The sequence below is a fragment of the Vanessa atalanta genome, chromosome 14, assembly GCF_905147765.1.
Source record: "Vanessa atalanta chromosome 14, ilVanAtal1.2, whole genome shotgun sequence".
Lineage (NCBI taxonomy): Eukaryota > Metazoa > Arthropoda > Insecta > Lepidoptera > Nymphalidae > Vanessa > Vanessa atalanta.
Window position 1 is genome coordinate 8,514,516 of NC_061884.1, and position 12,197 is coordinate 8,526,712.

The 12,197-nt window shown below is 30.9% G+C and overlaps 1 protein-coding gene across 1 annotated transcript in view; it reads left to right on the forward strand.

Moving 5' to 3' along the window:
• The first annotated feature begins 234 nt into the window (after positions 1-234).
• LOC125068608 overlaps positions 235-12,197 on the forward strand; it is a 54,010-nt gene continuing 42,047 nt past the window's right edge. Inside the window, exon 1 of the mRNA XM_047677817.1 lies at positions 235-646. The gene's annotated coding sequence lies outside the window, so the exon portion shown is untranslated. The remainder of the gene's footprint in view (positions 647-12,197) is intronic.

Here is a 12,197-nt window from a genome sequence, read left to right on the forward strand (position 1 = left end):
AATGTAGTTTTCGAATGTTTTATTTATAATTTTCTTCTTTATGCGTATTTCTCGTGAATGTTAAATGAGTATTATTAGCCATTGTCATGATTACAAGTAATCACGGATCCTAACTCTCACTTATTTCTGCACTGGCTATGTGACGTCATTCATCAATTGGCATCCCATGCAAGCGCTCAAAGCAAGTAGCCGGATCAGGCGCGCTACAGTTCAGTACAGATCTGCCAACTGCCACATCACGTTCACACGGGGTTCATTCCACTACAATAACGTCACAGCGATTTCAGGCCAAGACGCTGCGCCGGCGACGCGTCGTAACGTGCGAGAAAGAGAGAGTGCACTACATCGCTGATGCCTGATAGTGCACAGGTGTGCGCGCAGGCAGCCCATCAGCTGTTCGACTCGCTCGTGCCCGTTGCTCGAATACCGCGTGCATTGCGGGCAGGCACTAGGCAGTCAGGCACAGGCAAGGCAGTCTTTGTCGATAACCGCCCGCGGGCAGACGTGCGACCCCACCGCCCGTCTCACTGCGTCTCGCTACCGACTCGTTTCCCGCTGTCGACCGAATCCATCCATGTGTTAGTGTGCATGTTTGTGTATCGTGTTGTCACCGACGCGGCGATCGAGCTCTTTGTCTAATTAGCAGGTAGGCAAATGCTCCAACTTTTTTTCGTTTCGGACACAATCGGACTACTTTTAAATTTGTTTAGACTGCTTTTAATGATATTATGTCCGGGATTGAGAGCTATTTGCCAAATAATTTACGGTGATTTACTAATTACAGTAATAGGAGTCAGTTTTTTTTATGAAACAAAGGTTATACTTTTTGTGCGACGATAAAAAGGACCGAAACAGGTTTTCCATGGAAAGGCATCTGGCACGCACTAATTGATATAACATCAACTCAACTGACGTTTGTAATTATTGTGAGTTAAAGTAGAGGAGTCACCAACTATTATTTAAGTTTTATTTAAAAAGTAATTACTTGGAATATTATTATTTAAAATGAAAAATTGTTTTATTATAATAAATATAAAAAATGAACTTATTTTTTTATTTAAATAATTCATAAATGACAACTCGACTTAACAAATTGACCTTGTACGTGATAATTTTAAATCTTCAACTGCCTATTTTAACTTTTTATTGTTATGCTAATAAGGGCTATTTTCGAAACGACAAACGACGTGAGAGTATACGAAAATAGACCTTATTGCGAACGTAATTAACATACATATTATTTGTTCATTGTTTTACGATAAATATTTATTATAACTGGAAAAAAAAATAAAAAATTATAAACTTTGGTTTTATTAATAATCAGTTTAAATGATTGATAACAGGGCTTTGGAACGGGCGTGGGGAGGGGAGGGGATGTTCGTGACGCCCATGACGTAACCAATTGGTATGCGATGGTGCGGACAAAGAAATTAGTGTTAGATACAGAACTTTCCCTACAATAAATACGCAGACTTGCACATGGGTTTTCTTAATTAACGTTAATTAAATAATTTTAATTGCATTTTTATAAATTCAAAGTTATATAAGACAGATCATTTGAACATTAGTATACTTAAAAAATACGACATACATTTAATAAACACAACATTGAAAAATTACTTTAATATAATTTTTCCTGAATAATCAGCATATTCATGACATTGTTATACATTGTTTTTTTTTTTCTAAATACTATTCCTTTACCTTCCATGAACGAGGATTGATTATATGTACTGAAATCAAGACAAACAAAACAGAAGTCTTTTAGCTCTAAGAAATAAGAGCTAAATTACAGCAAAAGTCTTTCATCATTACGACCTTACGACATTCACTTGCTAGTGATTTTAAATTTATTACATCGCTTTAAGCTGAACATAGGGATTTTACTAATGATTTAAAACTTCTAAGTACTTATTTATATTAGCATTAGCCTTCTAGTACATAAAATGATAGAAGCTATCCTTTCCGTCGTATTATATATAAATCCAAAATTTTCAGTTATGTTCTTATTAATTTAAACAAAATATTAATATCGTTTTCAGGGAACTTAATTTAAAAACAAATTAACATCACTAAAGCAGCCCATCTGTATTCATTACTTCGATAGGAATAATTACTTTCTCGCTAACTTGCCATGGCATTGCTCATTATGCGTATCTGTGATGAGGACAAGCTTCAGACCGTACTGCTCGTTCGTATTGAAATTTTTTTTCAATGTTTACTAGTTACTTAAATATATTCTATTGATTAAAAAAAATTATTTTACTTTAAATTTATTAAAAAGGTATATTGTACTAAGAAATAACTGAGTTATACCATTAAGTTGTATATGTATATTCGATTAGTAGATAAAATCGTTTCGAATTGCAGTGATTTCTAGAAAAGCTTGCGGTCGAAATATTTCCCACGCTGTTCGATTATATTCATCATCAAATACAGTTACTCTAAGAACATTCATTATTATATTATATTAAACAAACAATACATTCCTTACAAATTCATAATATATGTTATTATAAAATAGCTATATTATTCTATATTGTATTTTCTTCTCTATATATTAGTAGGATCATCAAAAGATATATATTAGTAGCGTAACACGTTAATATAGATATCGTACAAATACATACTTTTATTTTTATAATACAAATAAAAAGTTACGCGTAAAATGTTCAACGCTAATAAATTACTTTTATTTAGATACGATTGTATCAGACTTGTATTAACATTACCGTTTCGATCATATTTGGCGTTATTGTAGAGTAGCGAATGAAACTTTACTATTAGTGCAAAACAATTTAAACTTTATCTCTTAAGAAATAAAGTCGAATATTCTTTGTAGCTGTATGGGCACTCTAATAAGGGCGGGGAACGTCTCGCAAAATAGGGTGCAGCCAGATCTCGCTGAAATCCATATTACGCTTCCAAACACTACTCTATAGTTCTGTATATGTACAAAGTATATTAGTCTTTATGTGATAAGCAGTAGATATTAATATCGAATAAAACACACGAATGACCAAGAACAGTTAATAAGTAAAACAAAATAAAAAAAACCTATTTCATTTACATGAGTTGATACGTTACGTTTTTAAAAATCTTTGTAAAACTAGAAACAAAATAATTCTTCATATTCAAAATATGTACGAGATTCGAATTATAAACCGAAACGAAATTATGTAATTCTAGCATGTATAATATTCTAAAATTATATATATAATTATACATCTAGATAATATCAATATAAACTGCAAAAATTATAAACAAATTTTGGCGAGAAATATGAAAGCATTACGAGAGTACAAATTGGTTTTTTATAATACCTGTAACGCGTAAGCCAACGTACATTGTAAATAATAAATTCTTACGATTAAAATTTTCTTATTTTAAATGTATGTCAATGTAGACTACGATCTTAGCTTAATAATTCCAAATAGTAAAATTAAGTCATTATTATTTATAAACTGTATTTGATAATATATTTAAATTGATTTTTCTTAATTGAATCGAGAAATTCTTATACGTTTGTTTTTTTATACGATCTGGCTATAGACGTTATATTTGTAAATCTGCCTCTATCTATATAATCTTGTTATTGTACAACAGAGACTTGTTCTCTGATTGCAAATTGTCAGTTTCATTATAAATTATCGTTTGATGATTAAGAAATGTGTCAATATGTTTACGTCTTTTCACCTGCCGTATTGCATTAATTTTATCGACGTTTATTTTATCTTCTTATATATTATACATTGTAATTTTACCTTTATTCCACATCAGATTCGCACGACCAATCAAAGAAAGGTTATTTCGTCTATTGTTTTTAGCAGTGTAGCTAGCTCGCTCAATGGTCGAAATTCGGCCATGATCCGTATCATAAATTTGAGAACATATTACATTTTACATATAAAACGAGGAACATTTATGAATTTACATATTACGTTTTTGTTTCTACTGTTATTTCCAATGCTTTTATAATTTTAACACTAAAGCTCGTTGATAATTACTAAAAAAAGGTTAATAAATGTATTGAACTTTTTGGTCTATACTTTTTTACATATACATAGATATAGCATGCGGAAATATCATAATAATCCGTCTAACCAAATTTGGCCACTGCAGTCAATCCCAGCGAAATGTAGCGATCTGTGCAACGAAGAGAAATCAGGTACAGAACCTATGTCTCTACGTGTTTTCCGAGACAGAGACGCATCAAACCTCCTAACTCGTGGCTAATTTTAACTGACTCGACCAGAGAACCAAACCATGATTCCTGATATCCAGCCCCACAAGCCAGATTATATTATATATATCGAATCCATATTATATTTTGTTGAAGTCAAATTTACTCGATGATTGAGAAGGGAGCTTAAAAAAATAATTTATAGATTTTATTGCGTCTGTCAATCCCAAAATATTTTAATCCCTTAATACTCTTGAACATTTTACGTCCTTCTTATTTTTAGTAATGTAAATGTAAATTATATTAACTAATAAACAAATGACAACAGATTTACATGTCGTACTCTCGGTCATTTCGGCTCTATCAACAATGTAAAGGCGTTAATTCATCAACTTCACAAGCAATCGGCTTAAGGTTCAGTACATCGCTTTTTAATCGAAAATAGCTTACTCAAAGAGTAATATCGTTTCTGTATAATTACATTACTCAGAGCATATCGATCGATTTTAGCAATATGAGAACTCGTTACGTTTTTCAAATAGCGTTGAATTTAGTTTATACATACTTATATATTATATATATAACACTATAAATACTATAACTACTACTAATATTACTTATACTATTTTATATAAAACAATGACTTTAAAAAATAACCGGTAAATAGCCGAAAATTTCAGTAAAAACTACTGTGAGGTGAAGGTCTCTACTCTTAAATAAAAAAGTTTGAAAGTTAATCTACTTTCATTAAATCATGATGTTTTCCTGTATCGCCAAGTCCAAGATTAATTTATACCACAACCTGTGGACAGAAATATCAGTTGGTCTTGCCGGGATTTTATCCGAAGTCTTTAATTAAGATTTACGTGTTCAAACGTGATTCGTCTCAACTAGGCTAATATATGTTATTTTTTAATTTAAATATTTAGTACACGGGTATGTATCTAGTCTTATATTTAATATATTATTTTTATCTTGATAATGTATTCTGGAGTGTAACTTTATAACTCCATCTAGGCACACCCACAATACAAGCTGTCTACAATTTTGATATTTCTTTTAACGCTAAGCAAAATTTATTTTCCAAATATCAAAGACAAAAGAGTAATATTCTGATTCCAAATTTAAAATTTGGAATATTACAAGATGTAATTAAATTAAAGTTCAACTGCATAACTTGTGACTCATAAACAGACTCCTAACACACTATCGAAAGGTGATAATTGCAACTGTTCAGACTTCAGGCGTGCTCCATTACCGAAAACAATGAGTCACTCTACATATTACTTAGTAGTTGGTACCGTAACGTTGGTTTGAACGGTAGTATTTAATTATACAAATGATAATTAAAAGAAAGACAGCGATATATGATATTATCTCTGTTTCACATTTGCATTTGATAAATTCATCTCTTAATAGAAGTCAATAAATTAGTATAAATTACACGAATTAAATTTAATTATTCATACATCTTTATACGCTAATAAACGTTAAAGGATAAAAATTAACCTTCCTATTCATTACCATTTTTTAAATGTATATTATAATTACAATTTATATCGTCTCCTCCTTTCGGATTTGATGTATATTTGTCTCTTTCTTGCAAATAGCGGAGACAAAAAAATATTAAAGGTTAATGTCATATACTTAATGTAATGTTCTTAAATAATATATTGTTATACCAGCCTGGGTTTTTTTATACTTTATACAAATGCTTAAATTTTTTCGTAAATTATATTTTAATAATATTTTGTTGAGTCTTCAGCTTAGTAATTAAAATGTTATTATAACGGATTACTTAATTAATGGAGACCAACCCTCGCTGGAGGTTACGTAGTAATTTTGCGATTAGTTATTCTATAGTTTAGAGGCACGAAGGAAAATAATATGAAATGGGAGTCTTTTATAAAGTGTCATTCTAATAATATATATATATATAGCATATACTTGCTGGTGGTTCTATAACACCCCATATGGTTTGGCAACCACTGGTACCAATCACCCACTTGTCATATATTCCAAAGCCAAACGACAATATTGTATTTTTGTGTTCCGGTGTGAAGGGTGAGTGAACCACAATAATTATCGGCATTAGGGTGACATCATCTTAGTTTTGAAGATGGTCATTGAATATGTTTTTCTTACTTATTATTTAAAATTGGAAGAGTTACAAAATATCTGACGAATATATGCATAGAAAAGCTTAGCGTTTCCTTGAAAATCAATATATTCCCAGATAGAATATATTGAACTACAGTTGTAAACTTGCTATGCCTTCAATTGCATTATACTATAGAACGGCTTCTATTAAGTCTAGATAAATCAATCATACAAATTGTTCAATACATTTTAAATGTTATGATTGCTCTATAAATAGAAAAATAAATTATTGCTTCGAATAAATATCGCGATACATCAAGTATCATACATGACCTATTAAAGAAAACGTTTACAACTGAAGTACTAATTACAAGGTTCAATTACTTAAAGGCAATGTCGACTTGATAATGATTATGTAAGAGATAAAACGTAGGACATTACAAAAGGAAGATCATTCGTATTCATAAAATCAATGTCAAAGAGCACATTTCCTCAATCTAACTCGATGTAACATGACAACTTGTAGTTGATGACGTCATTATTTTACTCAACTCAAAAGTTAACTGAGATACTTTGTTAGTTGTTGTTGTTACTAACCAGCATTAAATCGGCACGGTGGAAGAAGCTCCAAAAATCTTCTCGAAATGAAGACTTTCGCAGCCATTCATTTATTTAAAATTTTCTTTGTCTTCATTAATGGAATAATGTCTTCTTACTTGCAATCTTTATGTTACATTGACAATCTCATTCATTGCCTTCAATTTCCCAAACGCTAATCAAAAAATCATAATTCAATGTCTATTTTTCAGGAACTACAAAATCACGTTAAATATGTGAGCAAATTTCATAGTTTGAATATCATACATATGGATATTCTGATAATTAAACTGATACCTATTTTTTATTAAATTTTGATTGAAGTAATTGTAAATATTCTTTTATACCTGATTGGATGAACGGTAGCTGTAATAATATATGTTCATCAATTTTAAATAAAATATCAACCTACCACATATTCATTTTATCAGATACAACAGACTTGTAAAGTTGTCAGTGCACGCTAAAACGGTTTAAATATGTAAAGCGTTTACGTTGGATATATTGAAATATTAAATGATCTTGAGCAATATTTTTTTATCTATTTTTCGAACGTTCTTCAACAAATGTCTGTCTATATATAACTAGGGATCTTTTGATAGCAAAAAAAGGTCCCCAAGCTGAATCACACACGCCACTCCTCCGAACAGTTTTGGTTTAACCAGAGTTTTTATTTAACGAATGTTAAACGAGACGATAAATTGATTTAACAAGCAACTACTACCTACTCAAAAAAATTAATAGCGTAGCTTAACAAATTTCAATTAACAGTAAAAGGTTAATAGGACTATAATGAGCATAGTTACAACACTTAAACAGATATGAAGAATAATTGACAGGAATCTGAACAAATAATTAAACTTCAAGATACAAAAGAGTAACTTAATGACGCCCTGTCTCTTTGCGCTCACAATAATATCATTTTATTTCCCCAAACCGTACTCCGACACTGTTATAAAGCGGAAACTTTTCTACAAAGTATCCGACAACTTGTAGGACAACCGGTCGCCGGATTGTTATACGTGACGGCGATGAGAACTTACACGCTCGCCCGCTAGAGGGCGTTACCGGTCGAAATAAGACAATTTAGGCCGACTAGTCCTTTGATGGATCTCGTATTCGTTAAATTTTTAATTACTTTATCATATCGTCTCGTTTCTGTTAATAAAAGCATTGCTTAAACCCAAAGGTCCCAATTATAATTGGAAAAATACACTTACGATCTTTAATACTTTCGTTTTTAATATTAATTTAGGTAGTTCAATTTAAGGGATTACCGCAAGGACTATTTTTAGATCCCATTCAGTTCTTTTTTTACAAAAAACACTAAATTCAGAAAATCAATTGATATATAACACATTGGTATATGTGGTGTTCATTGACACAATATCGTAGTAGTTGTTATTTCCCAGAGTTAGACCAATCAGCTGCAAATGAGATTACGCGTGGGTAAGCGATACGTAACTTCATAATATTGAAGGCGAAACACCGTGCTCCATTTGTTCTATATTTTAAATTGCTGCAGAATTATTTTGTTGTTCAAAGTATGATTGCAGTTTTTCCTATTTTATATACGAAATGTAATTTAAATTTTCCTCATCAATATATATTTTAAACAATATTAAATAAACCAATTAGTAATAATATTAAAAAGGAGCAACACTGCTTGTGAAAAAGTAAGTACCTAAATATGATTTTTGGAAATACAAAAAATTATATCCTCTTTGGGTGCGCCATATTATTGTTAACAGTTTTATTCATAGGATAAACATTATACATCTAAGTAGATAGATAGCTCACGATTTCATTGAGCCAATGCAGCCGATGTTGACAATCGCAGAGCTGTGACGACATCGCTAAAACGATTTCTATTCCACTCGGAGCCCTACGTAACAATACCGTGATTTATTCCATCAAAATAACACTTCTCTTTTTACCGACAACATTGCTGATTGGATAACACCGACCTAAAATTCCTTTAATTCTACTCGCGCAATGGATAATGTTACGACTTTCATACCGTTTCGTGTTTCCTCTCGACGACCTTGCTTGATACAAACCTCGTAATAACAAAAACTTTGTTTTGTTTCGTGAATCGTTTTTTTAAGAGGTAATTGCTGAAGTAGTTGGCGATTCGGTTTTAATAGTTTCAACAAAGGATGTAGTTTTATGTTTAATGGAGATAGTAAACAGTTTATATCGTGCTCTAGAAGATATTGTCTCGGAAAGAACACCAAGATATTGTTTTCCGTTCTATTAATAAGACGTACAAATGCTCAACTAGAGTAAATCTATAATATTAATCATTTAAAAAAAATGCGTAATAGCCTTTATATATTGTGTGATTTTTTTCCTATTCCAATTTAGTCGGATTATAATTTAGCTAGTCGAAATATAGACGGGTAAGTTGCTGCAAAGCAAATGAATCTTCTTCCAGCTAAATGAAAACCATCTGACATCAATATTCATCCGTTCCATATCAATTAATAAAACAAAAAATTGTGCATTGCGGTTTTTATATCCGACTGAACGAAATCAAATTAGTGCAGGTCGAAATAATATTTCTGCAATCTATGAAATTTAAGTTTCGTACAATAAGTGAATGTAAATGAATCGGTTAATAAAATATATCTTATATTGAATTTTGAGATTGTAACGAATCAACGAATCGGTAACAGTTATCTATTAACCGTTATGTTATCTAAACTGTCCTATCCCCACAAAGCGTCTGAAATTTAATTTAACTTTTTCCCGGTTATGTACCGGTAACGTTTTATTATTAAATGTTTATGTCGCAGAAATTTCCAGCGAATTCTATGAGATTGTTCCAGAAGGATAATATTAAAATAAATTTTAGATTTTCAACACGAATAATATAGGCTTTTTTCATATAAATGTTTAATACAGTTATGTTAATTAAAACGGTTTTATAAGCATTCCGTGGAGAAAAACGTTTTTATCTTTGTAAGAATTATTTAAGTTTTAATTTCGCTCTTTATATAAGTGTCGACGGTTACTTGTTAATATAAAACTGACTGCTTAATATTTAAATATCGAACATGTAGGTTTAACGAATAAACAGCAATACGCATAAATAATGTTTTTAACCGCTTTAAAAGTGTAAGAAGGTGTAAATAAGGGCGGGTTAAATAAGATTTCATCGAATAAATGTTGATAATGTTTTCAGAATGCTACTTCCTTAAGAAAACCAAGTCTTAAGTTATCTCTCTATATATTGAACCATAGTAAGTACCTACTGCTATTAAAATAGAGCGTATGAGTGCGTAACCTTGACGGTACCACTAGTATTTAAAATATTTTATTACCGCTGTCTCGAGCGTCCACAGATAAGCAACATTATTTTAATCGTTCTAAAGGTTATTTTTTTATATCGATGGTGCCGCTATTTGGTTGTAGGAAGCGTCGCGACCTCAGTGACGTCACGAGGCCGCGCCGCTCTCTCTGGCTATGAACTACATAGCTGCTTATTTATTTATCAAATTTGACTTCGCCCTCCACTTCGCCCCAGTTTTTCGGCTTTTCCACGGCATTATGAAAGTCATAGATCATAATTTCTACTCATTCTTTTTATATAATACGTTAATAAGTAAAGATGTTGTAGACATAAGATATATCAATAACAAAAATAGCGGCAGAGTGTTTCTTTTATATATTTTACGCATAATAAGTCAACTGTTATTATAGTTGTACGCTTAGATAATACTGAACGGGATATTTTAATTGACATTCCAATGAAATAAGTAATTAGAGGCAGCGTAACATATTTAAGTGGACTTGATCAAAATTCGAACCAAAAGTAGAGTTAAGGCGCGACCCTGAATCTGCGTGACATTTAGATCTCGTTTATAATTACTTTCCGATATGGGGATTGATATGATGACATTTAATTTTTTTTGAGATATTCATATGAAAGAACTATTGTTGCTTGAATTTATATAGATTTTCTTTCAAAAGCTATATATTAAATTAATTTTAATAAAATTAACAAATATAATCTGATTTGTACTTTTTGCTGTCTTAGTCGTTTCACGCACACTAAGACATGTTGCCAGCACGAGCGTTACTCACTCATACTAATGCACGCCGATACTAATAATTTAACGGAGAGGGGCGCAGCTTCGTCATTGAGTAGATCTATACAATATTTATACAACTAACTCGGTTACATAACAGCTTATGTGAAACATTTTAAGAAATTACGCAGCACCGAAACTAACCCTGACCTTTGGTCCTTGAATCTATGTCACAAAGTACTCTTATCATAGATATAAAATAAATTGAAAAACTAAACTTTAGTATTTTGACAAATTTTGATATCTACGAATAAGCGTTACCGCTATCAATTACCAAATTTCATAGAGCATACATAGTAAGTAATTCTTAATACTTAAAGTTAATCTACAATAACTGTATTGTTTACGGTAGTAATCGCTTCATCGCGACACTGCTACTTGTATGGCCAGCTATACATCTGTATTGAAAAATAGTCTTTATATGTATAGCTATAAGGTTTAAATATTTACACGTGCAAGTTTAGTTGCTTGTATAGCAGAGGTGGTTGCGAGCGACGACTCAAATATCATTATTTATTCAAGATAAGACTCCGAACATGCGCTTCTATTGGTTCGGTTTCGTGCCTTCAAAACACGTAATCCACGGAGGTTGTCTTAATAAATATTTGTTAGGACAGTGAAATTGATCAGATAAACTAAAGTTATGCTTCAAATTTCAAAATTGTTTATTAGGTACATCATTTTTTAAATATTCGAAAACTGATTTTTGTAACGTGTTACCAGGAATTAAGAAAATTATAGGAGGCTTTTCGAACGTAATCTCTTTATTTATTTTAAATTTTTTTTTTACGCAGACGGTCATTGTTTTTTTTAAGAAGCCATAATATGCTAGAGGGTGAAGCACACAAAGTCAATAATATATTCTGAATTTATAATATGTACCATATTCAATATATTACGCGTACGACAAATAAATAACTTATCTCTTATTATGGTTTCTACTACAAAGTTGATGCTCTTGTCTTAATTCGAAGCTTCTTTAAAATGATTGATATTAATCTCTTTATTCTAAAAACATACATTTATATATTGATTAACTTAACTTAAAAAAAAATTATCCTTTAAAATGTTATTTCTATAATATTATTTATAAATCAAAAACAAAGAAATCCCTTTGTTTAGTCCTATTGCTTAGTATTGTCTTGATACTAAAATGATTAAAGAAATAAATTTCGTAAATAGAACATTAAACTATTTAATATTTTTTATTACCTGTAACTTAA